This window comes from Sus scrofa, chromosome 7 (assembly GCF_000003025.6).
Source record: "Sus scrofa isolate TJ Tabasco breed Duroc chromosome 7, Sscrofa11.1, whole genome shotgun sequence".
Lineage (NCBI taxonomy): Eukaryota > Metazoa > Chordata > Mammalia > Artiodactyla > Suidae > Sus > Sus scrofa.
In genome coordinates this window covers 8,063,156-8,085,678 of record NC_010449.5, presented here as the reverse complement: position 1 = coordinate 8,085,678, position 22,523 = coordinate 8,063,156, and the positions used below count along the sequence as shown (strand labels likewise).

The following is a 22,523-nucleotide window of genomic DNA, read 5'->3' as shown; positions in this document are numbered from 1 at the left end:
CAGAAGTACTCTGTTTTCTCTTCTCTTTTCTTTGTGCTTTCAGTCCCAGCCTCCAAGGAATCCTGTAACTGTGGCAGCAGCAACAGCAGTCCACAGAGGTCTGGCTGCAGGAGGCTAAAAACCTGTGGGTATTTCTTCTGTGGTTGAAGGAGCTTTGGTCCCAAGAGGATTGGACCAACCCTGTTGCTTTTTTGCTCTTTGTTCTTCTGATATGTGACAGGTGCAACCATGGGAAGTATGGTAGAAAGCGGGTTAAATAAAGCCCCGCACTTTGGCCAAAGGCCTGAAAAGGGAAACCCCCAGGAACAAAAAATCATTGGGGAAATCACAGGAAAGGAAGAGCTTATGGACGCAACCACATAAAGTTGTTAATGAACTTCTAGACTTCTGCCGAGTTGTGCATTCATGGCTCTGACCCTTAACAGCGTGCAGTAGACTTGGAGAACTGAAATAAGGAGAGATGCTATGGGCTATGCTTCTGTCCCCCTAAAATGCATATATTAAAGCCCTAATGCCAATGTGATGCTATTTGGAGATAGGGCCTTTGGGAGGTAATTAGGTCATGAGGGTGGAGACGTCATGAATAGAATTAGCGCCCTTATAAGAAAAGGCACAATACAAATGATCTCCTTCAGCCGTGTGAGGACATCTAGCCGTGAACCTTAAGCAGATGTAGAATCTTTTTGGCACTTTGAGCTTGGACTTCACAACCTCTAGAACACTGAACTGTTTGTTGTTTAAGCTGCCCAATCTATGACATTTATTATAGCAGCCCTTGCTACTAAAATGCACTACTGTCCAGGAGGCAGACTGGCACCTTGGTGGTATCCACATGGGAAAGCTCCAAGTAGCACTACAAAGGACTTCAACTACCACCCACAGAAGCTGGTCTGAACTTGTGACCGGAACCAGACCACATTGATTGCTTACTTTTAGAAATGTCAATATTCTCTATAAAATTTAAATAAAGTACAGAGTCTCACAATATTAAAAATGTCTAGGAAACAATCCAAAATCACTGGACATATGAGAAGCCAGGAAAATTTCAATTCTCATGAGAAAAGACAATCAACAGATGTCAACCCCAAGAAGACACAGATGTTAGAATTATCTGACAAAGACTTTCAGAGCAGCTTTTATGAAGTGTTCAAGCAACCAATAGCAAACAATCTCAACAAAGAAATGGGAAGTTGTAAAAAAGAGCTAAGTGGAAATCTCAGGACTGAGAAACACAGTAACATCCATCATTTGTAACAAAGGTTCCACTCTGGTGTGGGGTGTTGACAGGGGGGAGGCTGTGGTCTCTGGGGAAAAGGAGCATACAGGAACTCTGCACTTTCTGCTCAATTTTGCTGTGAACCTAAAACTGCCCCCCAAAATAAAGTTGATTAAAAATACATATTTCAAAAATACATTAATCAAAATTAAGAATTCACTGGGTGGGTTTAACAGCAGAAAGTTTATAGCAAATGTATTCATAAACCCTCAAGACTGGAAACAGCACAAATGTCTTTCAGTAGGTGAATGGATGAGCCAATTGTACCATGTAATACGTAAAAACCATATGATCAAATACTGCTCAGTAATAACCAATAAAAAAAAACCCATTGGTACACGCAACAACTTGGGTGATGCTTAAAGGCATTAAGGCAATTATGTGAGTGGGAAGAAAAGCTGGTCCCCAAAGCTTCTGTGTTGTACGATTCCATGCATATGACATTCTTCCAAAGACAGAACTGTAGTGGCTGAAAACTGATTCGTTTTCCAGAGTTGGGGTGAAGGGAGGGTTTGACTGAAAAGGGACAGCTCAGGGAGCTTGGGAGGGGGCTGATAGTATCGTTCTGTATTTTCATTGTGGTGGTGCTTACATGAATCTATGTATGCATTAAAAGTTAAGAATTGTACATCAAAAAGTTTAACTTGAGTGAATATAAAATATATTTTTAAAATCAATGAACTACATTTTTCTTCACTGAGGCGTTTTCGGATATTTCTCTGTTGTCCTGGAATCAACTGTGGCTAAGAGTGGTTGACGTTCTTGTTTTTATAGACACCTCATATTTTTGCTGGGGTGCCCAAAGAATTATTTTCTTATCCGCGAAGTTCAGTAATTTTATCAGGTTGCATCTCAGAGCTGATCATTTTGAATCAGTATTTTCCCAAGACATGTTATAAGTTGAAGTCTTTCCGTCTGAAAAGGAGGCTTGGCTCTATTTCCCTGGAATCACCCCATTCACAGAGTTCCCAACAAGAAATGGCTGGATTTGCCTCTCAGTATGTGTCACGACTTTGCAGAACTGAGAACGCCTGGCTATATCTGAGATCTGCATCCTCAGACATAAGTTTCTGTAGTCCTCCCTGCCCTGCTGGAAATTCCCTCGCTTTGGCTGCTCTAACTCCTGGATCAGTGTGCAGAGCTACCGGGTTCTCCAGTTGCTCAAAGAGGTTTGCATTGCTGTTTATCAACCTCCTGGCGCCAGGGTGAATTTCAGTAATAACAGAGGGCAGAGCTGTCGTCATTTTACCATCTCCTTGACTCCGGGGAGCCTTTTTGGTCTCTTGAGGCTTTCAACTGATGGGATGAGGCCCACCCACATGAAGAAGAGCAACCTGTTGTACTCCGTCAACTGAACCAAATATTAGTGTCATCCATACACACCCTCAGGGAAACATCCAGAATAACATTTGACCAAGTATCTGGGCACCCCATGGCCCAGCCAAGTTGACACATAAAATTAGCCATCACAGAAGGGTAACCCAGGACGTTCAGGAGATTTGAAAACACCGTGGTTAGGAGTTCCCGTCGTGGCGCAGTGGTTAATGAATCCGACTAGGAACCATGAGGTTGCAGGTTCGGTCCCTGCCCTTGCTCAGTGGGTTAAGGATCCGGCGTTGCCGTGAGCTGTGGTGTAGGTTGCAGACGCGGCTCGGATCCCGCGTTGCTGTGGCTCTGGCGTAGGCCGGTGGCTACAGCTCCGATTCGACCCCTAGCCTGGGAACCTCCATATGCCGCGGGAGCGGCCCAAGAAATAGCAACAACAACAACAACAAAAGACCAAAAGACAAAAAAAAAAAAAAAAAAAAAAAAAAAAGAAAACACCGTGGTTATATAATATGCTCAACAGGAGACGTAGCCCTCAAGTTATTTGAAGAGCCTAAAATGAAAAGTAGAATTGTTTTACTTAAAAGCTATCATTTATTTAATGCTTTCCGTCTTCCGTGTACTAGACTGTAATCCTCACAACATCCATTTAAGTTGAGGCTGTGAGGAAACTGGCTCTGAGCCAGTGTCCTGTCAAGGTCACCTAGCCTCATGCTGCCTGACTCCAGATCCCCTGTGCTTAACTGCCAGTCCCCCACTGTCCCCTTGTTTTCGTAAGACTGCAGGGGCTTGAAACTTAACAAAGTCAGCGGTCAAGTCATATGTGCTTGTTGAATGAATGTTATGATGGAGACGTTAGCTGTTCTCCAGAACCCCCTCTCTCCCTCCTGGGCACACAGCCAGGTCGGTTTCTGAGCCTCCCTTGTTGTTAGGTGTGACCACGGAGCGGACCCGTGTGTGATGTGCGCCACTTCAGACCGGGTGTGTAAAGACCTCCCGTAACTGTTCCTTCGTGCTCTCTCACTTTTCTGACCAGTCGGGTGGTGATACCCAAGTACCCTGGAATGCTCACGTTGAAGGCGTCAAAGCTGCTGTCAGCCAAAGTCTGGAACCCACTTGGAATTTACTCTGCGTTGAGCTATTGTGTTTGGGGACTTTTGTTTCGGCCCTTTGGCTAATCTAATTAATATTCCAATACTGCTCTGAGAGTATTATTTCGTACTTCATGTTTCCAGTGATCCTATTTCCTGGAAGTCTGTTGGCAAATTCGTTTAGTAATCAAATCTTAGTGTCCAAATTATCCGTCAGGCCCAAAGAATTCGAGTGGATCTTGTTTACCCACACAGTCCTGCTCACCAGGCAGAAGTTTCTGGGGAGCTCATCCAGACCATCCTCCTTCACTCACCCTGACCGACCATCTAATATTTCTGGCCATATTCAAAATGAGTATTACCTCACTACTCTACTCCCTCTTAAAATTCTATCCAATTAAGTTACTTTAATCAATCCATCGTATATTGACTTCAACTGGAAATATCTTGTTGCATTAAAAAATTAAAATCTGGAGTTCCCATCATGGCGCAGTAGTTAACGAATCCGACTAGGAACCATGAGCTTGCGAGTTGGATCCCTGGCCTCGCTCGGTGGGTTAAGGATCTGGTGTTGCCGTGAGCTGTGGTGTAGGTTGTAGACGTGGCTCGGATCCCGCGTTGCTGTGGTTGTGGCATAGGCTGGTGGCTACAGCTCCGATTGGACCCCTAGCCTGGGAACCTCCATATGCCGCGGGTGCGGCCCTAGAAAAGGCAAAAAGACAAAAAAAAAAAAATTAAAATCTAAATGTAAATTTTTCCCCTGACCACTTTTTATGCCATCCTAGATACTGTAACATTTTCAAGCTCGTATAGGAAATATCTGAGGTAACTAGAAATATAACGAGAGCATCTAGCCCATTGTAAAAGTATGAGTATAAACCGAAGTTTATCATTTTCATGATTTTTCTTTCATTATGCTAATCATATGTGTTAAGAAGTAGAAAACATTCTTCAACAACTTGAAGATCCTTGCATTGGTTTGAGAGAATAAAACATTTATTAGAAACAATAAGACAGTTAAAAACAACCTGTGAGAGTATACACTAATATTATATAATTATATATACATGTATATTATGTGTGTTGTGTATACATGTGTGATATGTGTTTTTATACTCTAACATTATATAATTATATACATATACATTACTGTGTTGTGTGTCCACATGTAATGTGTTATACATACTTATTATATGTAATATTATAGTAATATGTAAAATAACATAACACAGGTATTATATATTATAGGAATAATATATATTTTATATATTAAATAATATAGTCATGTACTTAGTAAATATATTCTACATATACACACAGTGTAATTATATAGTCAGTTATAGACATACATACAACATACATATATTCCATATATATATTTCATAAATGCTGAGGGAATTATAAGGGGAGGATAGAATGAATCAGAGCCTTCCTCATAGCCAAGGTCATGTGACCCAATTCCAAGTTCGAGAAAAGGTTGTATCAACTAGGGCACTCAGCTCCCTCTCTTAGTTCCTCCATCACTCCTGATGACCAAAGGAGTGGAAGATTGTGTCTTAATATCAAATTAACAGACAGCGATTGAGCAAGGAGTGAGTTGGGCAATGGTTGATCAGATACCATCTCTCAGCATTAAGCCAAGAGTTCTCTGTAACCAACAAGTTGCACAACAAAATGCAACTTCCTCTCTGCAACCAGGTTGCATTTCTTGCTTCTCAGAGTCTGGCCTCCAAGGCATCCTCCTCTTTTATTTCACCCTCTTTATATTTGTCCTGGATTTCCAAGCTCAATTAAAGTGCAAGGTAGTATTTCAGTGTGAAATATGATGCACAAAATATAGTAGAAGGGTGAATAAAGAATTTAATTTAGTTCAGGGTGAAGATTAGGTAATGAAAAATTTGTGGTTCATACATACTAAGAGGCCCACTTAAAAAGATCTCATTTTAAGCAAAGTGACTTTTGTTAATGATCTTTTTTTTTTCTCCCTGTCTGGAAATTCTGGGAAAGTTAAAGTGAGGATAAATTAAAAATGAGCCTTTTTCCCTTTGCTTGTCCTTCTTCCTTTCTGAAAATCTGGACATGATGTGAATAGATTATTAAGCATTTTGAAATTATTGTTTATTCATTTCTATTCTATTTAAGCCTTTGAAAAACAAGGCCATTTTCTTCTCATGCATACTGAGATATAAGATATGAGAAGGAAAAAAATAAATGTACTTATTTAGAAATTGCTGAGTGGACCTTGTTTGGAAGTTTACCAGTAAAAATTCCATCATTGCTTCAGTGAGAACCAGTTAGGGCTTAACTTTTTAAGTATCTGAGAAAAGACTGATGTTTAATATGTACTTTAAAAACTTTTATTAAATGGCTTGCCTTGTTTGAATTCATCTGCATTTATGCCAACAAGATTGATACTGTATTTGAAATCAGAATGTTTTCTTTCACGTTTGGTATTTAAGACTACTTTGATAAATATTTGGCACGGTTTTAAAAAATACTATCGATGGTACTTTGTAATGCTAAAAATAGCATCAGTGGTGCCAATGTTTATAATTTAAGGGTGGATTTGACATTTGGAAATATAAGTTTCTTGGTAACATGTCAGTTGAGTGACCACCTTGATCTTTTGATCAAAAATGAAATGTGTCATAAGTCGTGAAACTTTGTCTGTGTAGTTTGGAACCTCCTGGTTTAGAAAATTAAAATATATTTGAAGTGGGAGTTCCCGTCGTGGCTCAGTGGTTAACGAATCCGATTAGGAACCATGAGGTGGCAGGTTTGATCCCTGGCCTCGCTCAGTGGGTGAAGGATCCAGTGTTGCCATGAGCTGTGGTGTAGGTTGCAGATGCGGCTTGGATCCTGTGTTGCCGTGGCTCTGGCGTAGGCTGGTGGCTGCAGCTCCAATTTGACCCCTAGCCTGGGAACCTCCATATGCTGAGGGAGCAGCCCAAGAAATGGCAAAAAGACCTATATATATATATATAAAATGACAACACCATTAGAGTCAGAATAGACCTTCCAGCTTGTCTTTGCTGAAGGATGACAGCAGTGTGGAATTATATATAAATGGTAGTAAATCATTAAAGTATGTGGTCTCATACTTTATAGTCATAACTTAAAGTCTTTCGTTTGCATTGGGCTTGGTCTTTGACGAAGATATGTATCATCTTTAAATTCTTTAGTCTGTCCCTCTCTCAGAAGATAAATATGCACCTATAACCACTGTTTTGGGAGAAACAACGACAACATTTATTTGGCCATGTGCATGGTTTATCTAGGACCACTTTTTCCTTTCTTCTACACCGAACCGTTCAAAGAAAAACAATACATGGCAACACGCAACTGAACTCTTCCAATGGGACAGACACTGTGCTCAGCATTTTTCATATCACTCTCCTTATATATTCTTTCATATACTCTTCGTAGTATCCTCACTTTAAAGATAAGGTAACCAGGAATATTAATTTGCTGGGCTACCATAACAAAGTACCGCAAACTTGGTGGCTTAAAACCATAGAAACATATTTTCTCACAGCTCTGGAGGCTAGAAGTCCAAAATCAAGTTTTCAGCAGGGCTCTACTCTCTCAAGTGTCTAGGTGAGAATTTGTTCTGTGCCTTTCTCCTAATGTCTGCTGTTACCCGTCCTCCTGAGCTTTCCTTGGCTCATAGCTGCACATTAACTCTAGTCTCTGCCTGCATCTTCATGTGGTCATTGTCCCTGTGTGTGTCTCTCTCTGTGCCCTTTCCTCTTCTTATAAGGACCTCAGTCGTATTAGATTAAGGGCCCACTCTACCATGGCATAACCTCATTTTTGCTAGTTACATCTGCAGCAACCCTATTTCTGAATAAGGTCACATTCTGAGATTCTGGGAAGGACATGAATGTGGGGGGACACAGCTCAGTCAAGTGCGTGGAGACTTAAGGTCAACGTCTGTGTGTTAAGTTGCCCAGTCTGGGTGGAGCCAGGATTCAGGTAGAGTTGCCATCAGAAGTCCTGACAGCTTCATTATTCCGCCTGTGTCCACTGGCTCATCACCTGATGGCTCCCTTCCTCCCTTAGCCACATGTTTCTCATCCCAGGTCACTAGTAACTCTCCCCCTAAGGTCCTCGTCCTCTCGCACATTCCCCTGCTTCCAGCACTGGTAACAGTGTCCTCCTCCTGAACCGGTCTGCCACCTTAGTTCTCTGGCCGCACTCTCTGAGTCTCACTTATATCCCAGGCCACGTGTTTCTTCTTGCATTGGCTCATTTTATTAGTCCTATGCCCTAAAAATGGGTGCCTCTCCACGCGCATTTCTCTGTTCTCTCCTTCACATTGCTTCTTTCAGGAACCCCTCATTCTCTTGGCTTCAGCTGTAATTTCTGTGTCATTGAAAACTAAATCTGTGTCAGCCTACTTCTCCGTACTGTCCTCTTCTCTAAGCTCCTGCCTCATGCCTCCCAACTCCTTTAGACAAGAAGGTCTACCATCATCTCCAACTCTGCCTCAAGATCAAATAGTTGTCTTTTTTTTTTTTTTTGGCTGAGCCCATGGCATGTGGAAGTTCCCAGGCCAGGGGTCAAACCCATGCGGGAGCTGCAATCCAAAGTGCTGCAGTTTCAATGCCAGGTCCTCAACCCACTGTGCCACAAGGGAACTCTTATAGTTGTCTTTCTTGAAAAGGTCTTATGCGTCATCCCTATTTGCAGCGACACTGCCGCAGTCCACGGCTCATGGAAGGAGCATTACAGCAATGCCCCAGTGACCCTGCCAGACTCTAGTCTCCACCGTTCCAATGCTGCTTTCATAATCTTGCCTGACAAATCTCCCCAAACCCAATTTCATCCTGTTATTCCTCTGCTCGTGATTCCCTGTGTTCTCCATGTTTGAGATCCTTTGACTTCTCTTTTTCCATCACATTCACCCGTATTGTTTCCTGTGGCCTCCAGCACTGGTCAGATTGTTCCTCTGCAAAACTGAATGTATTCTCATTTCCATTCTTTGGCTTATGTTGTCTACTTCGCCATCTATCCTTTCAAATCCTGTCTCTTCCTTCAAGTCCCACATCAAATCCCACGTCTCTAAGAAATGCTCTGGGATCATTTCAGCTTCAGTTCATTTCAGTGGCACCCCAAGAAAAGAATGAGAGAAAAATGATCAGAATGAGATGTACTCTCCCCTCGCCTGTTCTTAGCTTCTTTTGCTTTTTCCATTCCTCTCTCCCCCATCTCAGACCTTCTAAAAATCAGCCTACACATCATTCTACATTGTTTTGTTTTATAGTTATTGCTTTATATTTCTTCCCAACTACTTTACCAGGTAAAGGAGGTCAAAGGCTACATCTCTTTTTTTTCCCTACAACATCTCTTTCACCTAGCACAATGTTGAATATTTATTGAATAAGTTTTGCTCAATTCATTTAATTTAATGAAGTTTCACAATAGTTTAAGAGTGCGAAGAAACCAAGTTTCTAAAACCTGATATGTTTTACAGACTGGTTTTCTAAGCTAAAAATATTTCACCCAAGATAGAGTCTGCAATATAAATTGTAAAGATAATTTTCTAAATTATGTGATGAAAAATTAATATTAGGATGTTTTAGGGTTATGTTAATTCTCTGCTATCTTCTGTGTTCTAGACATCCTTAGAACTATGCTAACCAATGCAGCTTATATTGGTAATACTGGAAATTGTTTATTTAGCAATGTGAATGAATTTTGCCTTAGTCACTAAAAACATGTCATGTAAATTTATGTTTCATCCAAGGCAAATTTATGAAAACAGAACTCATTGACATTCAGAAGCCAAAAATCCCCAAGTCACTTTATTCTCACAGTGTTAACATTATTGACTATCTTGAAAATAATAGTAAGACAAATAAAACTTGATTTCCTTTCTAAGAACAACACTAAGGGATTAGAATGAAAAACTCATCTGAAGGAGTCACTGAATATTAAATCCTATGCATTTTCTAGCAATGTACTCTCTCAAATCAGGGAAAATAGGCAGAGGGAGTGGGGTGGGTGGGGAGCTTGGGGTTAATAGATACAAACTATTGCCTTTGGAATGGATTAGCAGTGAGCTCCTGCTGTGTAGCACTGGGAACTATGTCTAGTCACTTATGATGGAGCATGATCATGTGTGAAAATAGAATGTGTGCATGTATGTGTAACTGGGTCACCATGCTGCACAGTAGGAAAAAAATTGTATTGGGAAAATAACTATTAGAAAAAATATTGGCAAAAAAATCCCCCCCCCCCAAAAAAGTTTGACACTGATGTTTTAAAAGATGATCTGGGTAACTCTGCAGTCACTCACCTTGGTGAGTGATCAGAAAACATTCTAAATTTACAGCTACATGGACCCTCAGATGGAGGCAACAGATCAGAGAAGGGCCTTCATCCATGGACAAAGCCAAAGGTTATACTGATTATGAATAGGGTTGGTTGTTTATGGAATGAAACCTCCCACAGTCCTTATTCATTTTTGTATTATTTGCATCTCCTTAACAAAAACCTGATTTGACAAAAAAAAAAAAACAAAAACACAAACAAACAAAAAAACCCAAGAAGTTACAAGTTGGGTATGACAGTGCTTGAGGGGTTTTACAGAACCCAAAGGCAGGAATGCTACTGGAGTTCTGGAAGGAAGTGAAACTGACAATAAACAGCTGGCAGAATCCAGGAAGTGCTCTTGGTTCATATCTGCTTCTTCTTTTTCCATTTCCTCCTCTCGTCTTTCTCTCCAAAGACTCTGTTTCTCTGGTCCTCGGTCCACAAAGTGGGCTATAATTGCAGGCAGACTTCCTTCCGGATGTGATTTTAAAATTCCCGGATAAGAGTGGAGTTGACCCATTTAGTTCAGGTTACCAGAACTTTAACAATCGATTGTGGCCTTGGAACAGATTATCTGCTGTAAATGTGGCTGCCTAGAGATTGCTTCTGTGGTCTTTCTTGTAGCAGGATACTGAAATATAATTTTGAAATGCTCGGTTTTGTGACCTGCCCTAAATTTCATCAGGGGCAAGAGAAGAACTAAACATACAAAATAAATTTAAAGTAACAGTTTAAAATAAAATTTGTTCCATGATTGCTTCTCTGAGTCATGCTTGTTCAGTAGTACAATTACATTTTGGATAGGGAATTCTGAAACGGGCAATTTCCATGGAAGTATTGTCATTATGATTTTGGCAGATACTCCAAAAATAGATGTCTATTGGAAGTGCAGTTTGGATGTAGTGTGTGATTAAAATATATGTCTTCAGGAAATGCAATTACAAGTGTCATAAAAATAAGTTGAAATGAAAGCTAATATTGTCATATTACATGCAAACAAAATAAGAAAATCTCAGTCTTGAAAAAATAAAACTACATGCAAAATAACATTAGGTGAAAATGCATTATACAATTTTTATGACACCATATGCAAAAATTAGAAAGACCAACCCAAAAGGTCGTTTTGGGTGATCTCTGGATTTTGAGACCATGGGTAATTTTCATTTACTTTATACTTTAACAGTGGAATTGTCATTAATAAAAATATTGCTTTAATAACTTAAAAGGTTATTTTTATAAAAGCATTCCTACAGTAAGAATATTATTATAATAGGAGTTCCCGACGTGGCGCAGTGGTTAACGAATCCGACTAAGGACTAAGAACCGTGAGGTTGCGGGTTCGATCCCTGGCTTTGCTCAGTGGGCTAACGATCCGGCGTTGCCGTGAGCTGTGGTGTAGGTTGCAGACACGGCTCAGATCCCGCGTTGCTGTGGCTGTGGCGTAGGCTGGTGGCTACAGCTCTGATTCAACCCCTAGCCTGGGAACCTCCATATGCTGAGGGAGCAGCCCAAGAAATGGCAAAAAGACCAAAAAAAAAAAAAAAAAAAAAAAGAATATTATTATAATAGTGGAAACAGTGCTTTGGTGAGCCGTACCACATTACTCATGCATAAGTAGAAGAGGATAACAAATCAGATTAGTGTATTAAACAAGAGCAATGCTGAAGAATATCCAGATTCCTTTTGGATAAACATTTTCTAATTGAATATCCAGTTATTCCAGTACCTTTCATTGAAAATGTTTTCCTTGATCTCGATGTATCGCTTTGGTTCCTTTGTTGAAAATTAATTGATTGAGCATGGGTCTATTTCTGGGCTCCCAATCCTGTTATATTGATATTTCTCAGTCCTTATGCCAGTATCACACTGTCCTGATTAATGTACCCTTAGTAAATTTTGAATTCAGAGAGTGTAAATCCTCCAACTTGGTTCTTTTTTTTTCAGTTTACTCGAGGCTTCTAATTCATGAACATGGTATATATGTCCATTTATTTGGGTTTTCCGGAATTTCTCTCAGCAGTGTTTTGCAGTTTTTATTGGAGAGGTCTTACCTGTTTGTGTTTAAATTATTTATAAGTTATGTTTCTAAATTATTTGGTTTTCATAGCTATTGTTAGTGAAAATTTTTAATTTTATTACCATCAAACCAGTAAAATATAAAAGGACAGTTAATTTTAGAATATTAACAATGTATCCTACCACACTTTAAAATTTTCTTATTCTAGTAGTGACGTATGGGTTCCCTAGAATTTTCGTACAATTACGTTATGTTCTTTATTTCATTTTCTTGCCCTAGTTCACTGGCTAGGGCCTCCATTACAACATTAAGAGGTGATATCTTTGCCCTGTGTCTGGTCTTAGAGGAAAAATTGTATAGTATTAACTGTGCGATTTTCATAAATATAGTTATCAGGTGGAGGAAGTTCCCTTTTATTTCTGGTTTACCTAGAGTTTTTTTTTTTTTTTTTTTAATTTGTCAAGTGCTTTTTAAACATATGTTGAAAAGATTCTATGGTTTTGCTCCTTTAGCCTATCATTATGATGAGTAATATTGATTGACTTTTCAACATGAAATCTACCTTGTATTCCTAGGATAAACTATTTTTTCATGGTCTATCATTCTATTAATATATTGCTGGATTCATTTGTGACTTGCTAAGGAGTCTGTGGTTATAAAGGACTTTTTAAAAATTTTCTTTAAAAATAAAATTTACATTCTGTATAGATTTAAATACATTATACAAAATATTTCTCTCCAAAATAACAGCACTAATTTCTGTATTACTCCAGAGTTCCCATTGTGGCTCAGTGGGTTATGAACCTGACTAATACCCATGAGGATGCTAGTTTGACCCCTGGCCTCACTCAGTGGATTAAGGATACAGTGTTGCCAGGGGCTGCGGCTTAGGTCTCAGAAGCATCTTGGATCTGGCATTGCTGTGGTTGTGGTGTAGGCTGGCAGCCGCAGCTCCAATTCCACCTGTAGTCTGGGAACTTCCATATACCATAAGCGTGGCCATAAAAAAAAAAAATTAAATATGAGTGAAGAGCAAGGATTATCAGACATTTAAAGAGAACAAACCTCCGCCAAAGAATATATAGGCACAGTACACACACAAAAAATCAACCAAGCAAGAAACAGACTACGCAGGGAAATGTAAGCTCCTCCGCTGCTTCGCAAAAGCTATCAAGATCTTCAGAAAAGTAAAAAGATATATGAATAGAATGCTATTTTTAAAAAATTCTGTATCATTCTGATATATACAGAATTTATATTTTTCCCATATAATTTTTATAAATCAAGACAAGACAGTATATATGATCACAGAAAAATAAAAACAATCAGATAAATAGTAGCCTTGGTCTCTGATTCTATCTTGACCATGTTCAGTGCACACCTGCTAGAAAGATTATGCTTGTTGATTATAAATTCAACAAATGATTGTAAATAACAATCAGAGGTAGAACCACAGTGGATTGCTTTCTATTCAAACTTCAGTTTTCTCTACACTCACTCAGTGGAGACAAAGTCTACACTGCAGTCTCTATTTGGTGAGCTCACAGTTTCTTCTACTTGTTGGTAATTTCCTTGACTGCCCATTACAGATTTTTAACAACGTACTAAAACAGCTACTAATCAATTCCTCCTCATCTTTATTGCAGTATTTTATGAAATTTATGCCTTCTCCACACACCTCTCCAAAATTTACTTCTTCAAGAATTGAAAACTATTATCTAATAATTTGATTCACTGCAATAATAATGTTATATTCCAAATAATTCAACTGAAATGTCTCCAGAGAACTACCAGCAGAAATCACAGAGGAGTGGAATATTTTCCCAATGTTGTCTTCTGAAATGAGTGGTCTTTGAAGAATGAAAGTTCAAACAGTGGCCGTTTAACAGGTAGTTTATGAATGTTTAATGCATTCAATGGAAGGCCCAAAAGCAAATATTCAGTGAATAAGTGGCCTATATACACCTTGGAGCTTTTCCTCCAAATATCAACTCTAAGGATAAAATCTATTTTTAAACCTTCTCTTAGGTATTTTTGGTGTTTTTTTAAAATACTTATAGGAAAATCTGGCTTAAACGTATACTTTGATATATGTGTATACCATCAAATTAAGCTCATAGTTTATATAAAGATTTATGTTAATCAAAGTACAGTTATTTGACCTCTAGTCTGTTGAAATATTTCTTAATTACGCTTAAGATGCCTTCACCTAATTTTATTGCTTTCATTCTCAAACCTCATCAAGGAAGAATATACAGGACCTTCACCCAAGCATAGACATTAAGAAAAAACTTGAAATGAGACAGATAGGGGGCTTTGTCCATGGAAGCTCTGTGTCTTTTCATCTGCATTTTGGTTTGATCCTCCAAGAAGGCAAGTTGGCAGAGAGTGTATCAGGAATGGATAAGTCACTTTGGTCATGCTGGCGCGGTGTTGAATATGAGCTGTGCTATGACCAAGGCTGCAAGGGATAAGCATGTAAGAACTGTGAGATGATGTTCCAAGAACATGTCCTTAAAGTCCTGAATAATGTGCCTCATTGTTGAGAGACTGTTTATAGTAATTCTCAATGGTTACTTGGAATTATCTTGCTGAGCCCAGAGGAAGTTCCCAGAAAATTCCATTGAAATATCAAGTTTGGTGCTGAATCGTGTGTTTCTCAAATAAAAATTTATGATAAACATATTTTCTATCTCTTCATACAATGCAGCTCCACATCATGCTGCTGGCTGCAATGAAATATTAGAAGTGTGGCTCTGGAAATTTTCTCCAAAGTCTGTTATTTATTTATTTAGTCTTTTTTTTTTTTTTTTTTTTTTTTTTTTTTTTTTTTTTTTTTTGGTCTTTTTAAGTCTGCACCCACGGCATATGGAGGTTCCCAGGCTAGGGGTCTAATTGGAGCTACAGCTGCTGGCCTACACCACAGCCACAGGAACGCCAGATCCGAGCTGCATTGGCAACCTACAATCACAGCTCATGGCAACGCCAGATCCTCAACCCACGGAGCGAGGCCAGGCATTGAATCCGCATCCTCATGGATGCCAGTTGGGTTCGTTAACCACTGAGCCACTACAGGAACTCCCAACAGACACTGCTTTTGACAACTTTGTGTTTAAGGCAGAGGAAGAATAGACTGTGTAGCTATCTTGGGGTTATTTCTCTAAAAGTCTAGTTACCATGACTTGCGTTTGAGAGAAAGTCCACTAGACATAATCTGAGCCAGACCACATCAGGGCTCCTTGTTTGTCCCTCCCTCCTCCGTTATCATATTGTGAAATTTCACAGCCAAAATTTCTGTATCAGCTTCAGAAAGTGGAAAGCCTGTATTCCTCTACCTGGCCTTGATATTCATCGGTGAACCTCACCAACACTGGGGATTACTCTTCCCCCGGCATGTCCCCCTCGTTATCAGTGATAAAGGAGGAGAGATGAGTTTCTCATTTCCCTGTGTCTTTCCCATGGAAGCAGGCTCCAGCACCTGTTTCTGATGTGTTTTCAAAAGGACTGATGTGCCAGCTGCTGTTGTCTGGAAGCACTTTCTCAGAACTGCCTCGCCAGAAGGTATCCTGCACTCCAGCAGTGCTTGAACATCCTAAGGAGAAGAGAGATCTTTGGAGATTTTGTCGGTTTCACGTTAATCCAGACTTCATGCTTTATAAGACTCAAACTTCAAATAAAGATTTCCGCTGCTCTTTGTTTTCATTCTCTGCAAAGTTTAAGGATAAAATGTCTTCATCTTACTCTTTACCTTCTTCCTCTGAGTTGGAGTTCTGAGTATTGCCGTTGTTTATTTCTGTGATTGCTCATGTCTAGAAGTTTTACCATGTTTTTCCTCTGTTCTGATTTCATCGTCACTCAATTATTTTATTCATTTTCATTGTCGGCTATGGGGATTGTTCAGATGTCTAGTGAAATCAACTCCTGCTGGCTTAGCATAATCTCAGACAACTCTCTTATAAGTACCCGTTCTACAAACCATAGGTTTCTCGGAGAATTTGGCAATAATGTTTGTTTAGCAGATCAGGTGCTTCAAAGTCACATTTCTTACATTGCTTTACCCACTCCTGGCTTCTGTTTAGATCTTGAAGGAACCTGAGGAAAATCAGTTTGGACTGCATTATCTTCCACATTCAGTGGGGGGTTGCTCAAAAGTTTGATATTATCACCCACTAGTCAGCCAGCCTGCTCTTCCCTCTCCTCCCCCCAGTTCAGGAAAGCTTGTCTGGCTGTTGGGAGTGTGGAAAGGAAACTAAACTCGGTGGCCAGTTTGACATGACTAGTGTTTTAATTTTCTTTCGTTGAAATGTCTCTGTCAGATTTAGTATTGGGATCATACTGGCCTCATAAAACACATAGCGAAGTGCTTCTTCCTCTTATGTTTTTGAAAGCATTTGTGTAAGGATGATGTCTTTTCCTAGGTAAATGTTTAACAGTTTCTCAGTGAACCCATCTGACACTGAGGTTGTGTTTGAGCAAAGATTCCAATAACAAATTCAATTTATTTAATAGATACAGGGCTAATAAAATTTCCTATTTCTTCTTGTGTCTTCTGTTTTAGTAAGTTGTATTGTTCAGGAATTTCATCTGGTTGTTGAATTTATTAACATAAAGTTGCTCATTATACCTGTAGCCTCGCTAGTATATTCACACATTTATTCCTAATATTGGTAATTTTTCTTTTTTTTCTTGATCAGCTTATGTAGGCTTTATCGATTTTGTTATGCGTTCAAAATTTATTGTATATGTTATTTTTTCTATCGTTTATCTGTTTTCTATTTCACTGATTTCTCGTCTTTACAGCTGCCTCCTTTCTGCTTTCTTTGGAGTTACAGATCTTCCTCAGCTGACGAGAGCGTTGTGTCCTGCTGAACCTGTTGTCAGTGGAAAATATCACAGGTCAAAAATGCATCGAATGCACCCAGTCTACCAAACAACACAGCCTAGCCTAGCCTACCTTAACTACGCTCAAAAACTTACATTCACCCAAAGTTGAACCAACTCATATAACACAAGCCTATTTGGTAATACAGTGTTGAGTAGCTTTAATTTATTGAATGCTGTACTGAAAGTGAAAAGCAGAACAGTTATAAGTGTATCAGTGTATCTCTCATCACGAGGGAATCATCCCGCATATCGCTAGCCCAGGAAAAGATCAAAATCCCAACTGAATGCACATTGTTTTCACACCGTCATGAAGTGGAAACATCGTAAGCTGAACCATTGTAAATTGGAGACTGTACTCTGCTTTTTTTAGGTCTTACTGTATAATCTTAGGTCATTGAGTTTATACCTTTATCCTTTCCTTATCTAGGCATTTAAAAGCTGTAAGCTTCTCTTTAGCTGTATCCCACACATTTTGATATGCTATATTTTCATTATAATTCAGTTTGAAATGTTATCTAATTGTATCTTGTGACTTTTTTTCTTTACCCACGGATTATTGGCAAGTGTGTTGTTTAATTTCCAAGTACTTGGGTTTTATCCCTCCCACATACTGGTTATTGGTTTCTAATTGATTGCCTTGTAGTCAGAATACATGGTCTGTATTATTTCAATCCTTTAAAATGTATTAAGACTTGTTTTATGGCCCAGCTGTTGGGTTATCTTGGTTAACAGGCCATGTGCACTTGAAAAGAATGTTTGAAAAGAATGTTTCTCCTGAATTGTTATGTGTGATGTTCTAAAAATGTCTATTAGGGGAGTTCCCGTCGTGGCGCAGTGGTTGACGAATCCGACTAGGAACCATGAGGTTGCGGGTTCGGTCCCTGCCCTTGCTCAGTGGGTTAACGATCCGGCGTTGCCGTGAGCTGTGGTGTAGGTTGCAGACGCGGCTCGGATCCCGCGTTGCTGTGGCTCTGGCGTAGGCCGGTGGCTACAGCTCCAATTCGACCCCTAGCCTGGGAACCTCCATATGCCGCGGGAGTGGCTCAAGAAATAGCAACAACAACAACAACAACAAAAATCTCAAAAAAAAAAAAATAAATAAATAAATAAAAATGTCTATTAGGGAGTTCCCGTCATGGCTCAGTGGAAATGAATCCATGAGGACGCAGGTTCGATCCCTGGCCTCGCTCAGTGGGTTAAGGATCCAGGGTTGCTGTGAGTTGTGGTATAAGTCGCAGACATGGCTCGGATCCCACGTTGCGGTGGCTATGGTGCAGGCTGGCAGCTATAGCTCCAGTTGGACCCCTAGCTGGGAAACTCCATATGCCTCGGGTATGGCCCCCCAAAAAAATGTCAATTAGGTGTAGGGAGGATGTACAATTACAGCTGTACTTTAATATTGGAGAGACCTGGATCTGAATCCTTATTCTGTTGCTTTACTGAGTGTGTGGCCATGGGCAAGTTACTTACTTTCTCTAAACTCTAGTTTTTTCATCTAAGCATATGCTAATGAACTTCATGGGGTTTTGTGAAAATTGAATACAAGATAAATAGGAGTGCCTAGAATATGGTAAGCGTCCAGTAAATGTAATCTTTTATCATCATCATTATAATCATCATCATCATCTTATTTAGTTTTCATAATAACCGTAGGAAGTAGCTTTATTATCATCATGTATCTAAAAGTATTAGACTTTACCTAAGAGTTCTGGTTGACAAGTGGATAATCCACAGCCAGACTCGAGGCGTTCTCCTTTCTTTTGAGGGTTATTTGCATAAAACTATTCTGTGGTATTTCTCAGAGGGATTAAAAATATTTATTGAGTTAATTATATTCAAAAGAATACATGTTTTCTTTCTTTTTTTTTTTTTTAAATAAAAGAAGAACAAGTCCAGACAGGACTTGGAAGCAACTGCGTAATCAAATTTCAATTTGTGTAGCCTATCCCTTTGCCAAGATAGCTAGTGATACTGAGGAAATATCTGTCTGTCAACAGATTTGATTACTCACTACTTTTAAACAACTGAAAATAATATTGCGTTTCAGGCATCAGCGTATCAACCAAGAATTACAAAAAAAGTTCAAATCCATTAGGTTTTGGACAAGTAACATATATTTACTTTTAAATATCTTGTTAAACCGAAGGTCTTACTCTATAAATATAGTGGTGGCAGTTTGTGCCACCCACCAACTTCAAAGGCTGTGTGAATGAATCAGAGTTGTGTGTCTTTGTAAAGAGTTATAAGAACGTAATGATTTATAGGTGTTCCAACCCCTGTCTTTTTTTCCCTTTCATGTCTTGACAATTCTTATCATAGGTTCCTTACTGGTGATTTAGTAGAAGTAGTAAGCAGATCTTCACTTTCAAATTACACAGCTTCCTTATTTAAAGCTGCAGGTTCTTGGTTCCAAGGCCATTTGACTTCTCTGGCAAACATTTATTGATAGCTTGATATATGCCAGATATTGTTTGAAAGTGGGGGCCCAAAAATGAAGAGGTGTAGTCTCTTTCTTTAATGAATTCATCGTCTAGTGAACATAAAAGAGAAATAATTGCAATAAGTTTCGTAAGAAAGGGATGTTCAAGTGGCATGTGGAAGCTAGCCTAGCCTGGCTTCAGAGAAGGGGTACAATTTCAGTGTGATATTAGAAGCATGTACATCCTTAGAGTTCATTAAATCGAACACTTAATATTTACGCATTTCAATGTATTGCAATTTTACCTTTAAAAAAAGTGTAGAGAGATACGGAGCTCTAGTTAATTGGACTGCTGCTTACAGGGGTATGGGCCAGCAATTCTGAGAAGTCCTTCTGGGTATTGTAGGCCTCATTTATATATACTTATCAAGATATGAATATGATTGATTATGAGAAATATACTTTTGTTTATAAGAAAAAGTCCTTAGAAAAATAATCATTAGCATATGTAGGGTAAAAGATACAATGACTCTAACCAGTTCTAAAATAATTCATAAGATACACAAATATAGATGTAGCTAGATAAATATATATAAAGAGACAGGCAGAGAGAGTGATAAAACAAATGAGGCGAATATAAATAATTGGCAAATCTGGAGTTCCCGTCGTGGCTCTATGGTTAACGAACCCGCCTGGGATCCATGAGGATGCAGGTTTGATCCCTGGCCTTGCTCAGTGGATTAAGGATCTGGCGTTGCCCTGAGCTGTGGTGTAGGTCGCAGATGCGGCTCAGATCTGGTGTTGCTATGCCTGTAGTGTAGGCCAGCACCTGTAGCTCCAACTGGCCTGGAAACTGCCATATGCCACAGGTGCAGCCCTAAAAAGACAAAAGACAAAAAATATATAAATAAATAAATACATAATTGGTGAATCTGGATAAAGGTTATTTAGGAGTTTCTCTTACTATCTTTGCAGCTTTTATCTGAATTTTAAATTATAGCAAAGTTAAAAATTGTGGTAAGTTCCATTTATCCTTCAGAAATCAAAGGCTATATTTTAGAAAGAAAACACTTCCACTATAAGAACAAGAAAATGCAAATAAATTGTTAAATTATAATTCTTTCCGAAGCTATGAGAGAACTACATTTGCAGGACAGCCGAAGAAGTCTGGAATTTAAAGACAGCATCTTTAAGGATATAAGTATATCACACCTGAGTCAAAGCATGAGGAAGAGAAGTTAAATGCTATACAAGCCAAATAAAAGAGGAAAAATGAGACAGACAATATATGAAGAACTAACAAAAATAACATAATGAAAGACTTCAAAATGCATACCCAAGCAGCAAATGTGAGAAAAAGAAATTCACGTAGACAAATAACATTTAAACTGCTGGAAACCTAAGATAAAGAGAAAATCTTGAAGCTGGTGCAAATACAGTCATAGCAGATTTCTCATTAGAATATATACAACCCAGAAGACAATGGCGTGACATCTTTGAAATACTGAAAGAGAAAAAAACCTGCCACCTCAGAATTACACATCCTTCAAAAATGAAGTCAAATATCGGTTTGAAGAAACAGAAGCAATCCATTACCAGTACACCTCTGCTAAAAAGAAAAGTTAAAGAAGTCCTTTAGCAGAAGGCCCGTAATACCTAAAACTTACTTATACACAAAGAAGTGAAGATCATAGAAATACTACAAAGTAAGGGGTGATGGCTAATTGTGTGTGTTAACGAGACTGAGCCAAAGGGTTCCAGATGATTTTGGGGTGTGCCTGTGAGGGTGTTTCCGGATGAGAGCAGCATTTGAATGGGTGGACTCAGGAAAGCAGATTGTCCTCAATACAGATAGAGACAGGGATATATAGATACCTGTGGAGCTGTGTAGATGCAGATCTCTTAATGGTTCTGTTCCCCTGGAGGAAATACAGAGGGTAACTATAAAAGACATTACTGAATTGATAATTGCTTAAAAAATAATTAAATTGACTAAAATTAAAAGTAGTACTCTGTGGTTTACAGACTAGATAAAATTTATGAAAACTATAGTACAAAAGGTGGAACTCGGAGCAAGTTGCAAGATCCTTAAACTACATGTGAAGTGCTATGTTATTTGAGGTAGATTGTGAGTAATTAAATGTGTGTGTGTGTCTGTGTGTATAATCAAATCCAGGCAACCATTCAAAAGTTACAAAGGAGATATAGAAAAATAAGCAACATTGGAGGTAAAATGGAATCATAAAAATACAAATACAAAATAACACAAAAACAGAAAGGAAAAGAGAGGAAAGGCAGATAGGACAGAGTAGATATAAAACAATAGTAAGATGGTAGATTGAAATCCAACCATATCAGTAATTACATTAACTGTAAGTGGTCTAAATATTCCAATTAAAATGCAGAGATGGTCAGCTTGATGTTTTTAAAAACAAGACTGATACTTAACTGGCAGGGAGATACCATAATCACAAAGGTGGTTTTGCCAGGGCGAGGCTTGTCCACTGCACTCTGGATGTGCTGACCCTGCAGGTTTTCCCATGTAGGAACCTTGACTGCATCATCTGTGCCAGTGGTGGTTTGTGTTCACACTTTCCCCAGAGATAAAATATAAAATGAAAGAAAGGAAGGGAGGGAGGAAGGAAGGCCTGACTATATGCTGTCTCCAAAATAAAATAACCATAAATATAAAGACAAACAATATGTTAAAAGCAAAAATATTAAAAAGTAATACAAATGATAATTGAAAATAAATCTAGAGTGATTTTATTAATATAAGACAAGGAGACTTAAGAACAAATCATAATACCAAAGATAAAAAGCAGAAATTTTGGAGTTCCCGTTGTGGCTCAACAGGTTAAGAACTGAGATTGCATCTGTGAGGATACAGGTTCGACCCCTGGCTTCACTCAGTGGGTAAGGATCCAGTGTTGCCCCAAGCTGTAATGTAGGTCGCAGCTGTGACCCAGATCCTGCATTGCTGTGGCTGTGGCATAGGCTGGCAGCTTCATCTCCTATTCAGCCCTAGCCCAGGAACTTCCATATGCCTCAAGTACAACCATAAAAAGAAAAAAAAAGAATAGAAATTACATGATGATAAAGGAGTAAATTCCTAAGAAGATATAAGGAGGCATAAAAAAATAGATACGTTTTCAATTAACAACAGAGCTTCAAAATAACACAAAGCAAAAA

The 22,523-nt window shown here is 38.9% G+C and overlaps 1 protein-coding gene and 1 long non-coding RNA gene across 2 annotated transcripts in view; one reads left to right on the top strand and one right to left on the bottom strand.

Annotated features, from left to right (window-relative positions):
- The window catches only part of NEDD9 (neural precursor cell expressed, developmentally down-regulated 9), a 286,512-nt gene that overhangs the window by 7,875 nt on the left and 256,114 nt on the right, over positions 1-22,523 (top strand). The gene's annotated exons all lie outside the window — the stretch shown is intronic.
- LOC110261776 lies at positions 15,169-20,084 on the bottom strand. Its single transcript, XR_002346302.1, has 2 exons — positions 19,241-20,084; positions 15,169-16,899 (listed from the first exon to the last, which is right to left on the bottom strand). It is a non-coding gene; the product is annotated as an uncharacterized LOC110261776 (long non-coding RNA).